Below are 2,945 nucleotides of genomic sequence, written 5' to 3'. Positions count from 1 at the left end.
TAAATGAAAACCATCTATACATAAACCAGCTTAAAAGTAATCTGGACCACATTTGCTTGCCTTTTCTTTCTTGTTTTGTTTTTCTGCATTTACTATGTAATTAAAGACATTTTTCTATCTTTGTAAGACTACTGACTAATTGAGTTTAAAATATGATGTCATACTGTACCACAACCCAATGGATCTGTATGTAAAATAGTACATAATGCTAATTTTTATACATATACGTATCTATATATGCACTGATACCATTAAAACTTTGTGCTTTTATCTATTCCTTTCCTATGTAGAATACAAATTTTGTGTCACATAAAACATGAAGTTGGTGATGAAAAAAATATTACTTGAATTCCTTTCTTCATACAAGAACAAACAGGAAGTGTTGTATCCATCTGCCCTACCCACCTGGAAGAGAAAGTGAGCATCTTTGAAGATGTCTCTGCTAAGAAATGGTTAAGACAATTCCTGTGGGAGTAAAAGCACACACAGCCTTTCTAAGTCATCGGTATCATTTTTATAATCAAAAGTTTAACAATGAGTACATAGGCCTCTATTCTCTGAAAGGACTCATCAATTTAATCATTATCTGTTCACTTACTATTCAAGGTTATCACAAATCACAGGAGAAACTTAAGCTCAGAGGAGTGAGTTACCCAAATATTTCCCATCGACTGCATCTAATCTTTAGGCATCACAACAAAGAACAACAAACTGAGTGTTTTAAAGGCTAGTTCTCTAAACTCTAAATACAGGATGTAATGAGTTCCACGAATATAAGACAATTCTATAAAAGTCTAAAATTATGAACTTCCTGGCCACTCATAGTGGCATGTAAACAGAAAAACAAAACAAAAAACAAAAACAAAAAACAAAACACACAAAAAAACTTGGATTTCCTTTACTTAGAAAGGAGGAAATTTTTAAAGCTCAGAATTAAAATGTAAGTGGTAACTTTGACCTTGAATGTCCACTTAGGTGAAAAATATTACACCAGTGCTTGGATTTTCTTGAGATTTATGATCTCATGTTCTTGAAAACGGCCTAGCACCCCCGTATTCCTGAAATAATTGATCTGTCTGTTACAAGTGTTGTTTTCCTGATACCAACATCTGTCTCCGGAAGAAAAGTACAAACTGATGAAAACATCCTGCTATATTTAAGAGATTCAAAAGAGCTCCCAGAATTTGCATCTAACATATTATTACATTTATAAAAGCAGTCAAGATTAAAAATTGGTAAACATTTCTTAGCACAGAACAGAACAAGGAAAAATAGTGAACCATTGCAAATATTGTGTGTAAAGATTAAGCGCAATTAGTAATATTTTTTACATTTTATTTATTTTTCTTTTATGTGTATGAGTGTATTGACTGCATGTATGTGAATGCACCCGTGTCATGCAATGCTGCAGAGGTCAGAGGAGGGCGCTTTGGATCCCCTGGAACTGGAGTTAAGGACGGTTCATAGCCGCCATGTGGGTGCTGGGAATCGAACTCGGGTCCTCTGCAAGGGCAGTCAGTGCTCTTAACCGCTGAGCTATCTCTCCAGCCCCAGTAATAGAGCATTTTAAATGTGCTAGCAAGCCAAATGCAGACTTCATTTCATGTAATTCTCATCTTTCTTGGGTTAGACTAGAAATCCACAATAGATATTTTCAACCTTGCGAGGATTTTATTTTCTTTACTGCAATTAAAAACACAAATGATTTCACCAAAATAATCTTTCTCAACTATTACTCTTGCTTGTATCTTTTAGTAAAGGTAAGCAAAAGATTGTGAAAGGTATTAGATAAGCAGGGAATAAACAAAAAAATCTAAAATGACTATGATTTGGCAACCACTTGCTTCAATGGAATTCAGGCTGTTTGCAAACATATACCTTGCAAATCTTATTGATTCTCCACATGAAAAGATGTCCAATATTAAATAACATGTTCTAATACAAATTAATCAGTACAATAATTGCTACTGATCAGTATTTCCTTACTAAGCACTTCAAAAAGTACTTTATAAGCATTACCATATATAATGTTCAAACACTTTAAGGCAGGTACTTTTACTAGCCTTCTTTTACAAACAAAACCACAACACAAAGAGAGGAAGCAGACTGACAAAGGTCAAGCCCAAGTAAACTGCTAAGTCCAGTCTGAAGTTCAGACAGCGTGGCTCAGAGTGCGCTTCCCAACACGGGACCAGGTATGGTCCGTCTGCCTTTGAGCAGACTGAACTTCAAAAGGGAGAGTGTCACACCTCAGGGAATCTAGACAGTCATTCGCTAACTCACGTAATATTTATGAGGTACTACCATCCGCAGAACTATGTGTTCCATTTCTTCCCCACACCAAAGGTCCATTAGAATATGTGTGATTTACTTTTTTTGCACGTGGCTCTAAAACTTGAACTTGATGAGGTAGTTACACCTGGCCTTCCAAATCATTTGTCAATTCTTCTATAATCCCACTGTACATAACCTCCTGAGAAGCAATCAAAATTGGAGCTGTCAAGTACATTAGTGAGAAAAGGTGAAAAAAAGAATGAAAAAAAGCTTGAGGAACAAGTATGTCCATTCTGCCTCAACTGTGTAGATTTAAAGTCTTAAATAAAGCATTCCCCAGAACTGTGAAAATCTGCTAAACAACAGTCAGGTCAAGATGATCACAAGACAACTCTTAAGCAATAGTTCAATCTGAACAAAGACGCACTACAGCTCATAAAGAGGTGAGAGGTAAAAGTCAACGAAGATGGGCACACAGCTCAGGCCTAAGTCCAAGGATGCTAAAGGATACAACAGCTGGAACCTCCTTTGCAGCTTCAACTGCAAGATCATCACCTATGTGCTCCTTTAGAAACATGCAGAAAAATCATAAATACACTCACAGACAGCATATCTAGTGGGGAAATGTTCTACCGTTTACAGACATACAGGAGCACCTCATTTGTATTTGT

Source organism: Nannospalax galili, unplaced genomic scaffold (genome assembly GCF_000622305.1).
Source record: "Nannospalax galili isolate Female #2095 unplaced genomic scaffold, S.galili_v1.0 scaffold3183, whole genome shotgun sequence".
Classification (NCBI taxonomy): Eukaryota; Metazoa; Chordata; class Mammalia; order Rodentia; family Spalacidae; genus Nannospalax; species Nannospalax galili.
Note: the sequence above shows the minus strand (reverse complement) of the source record.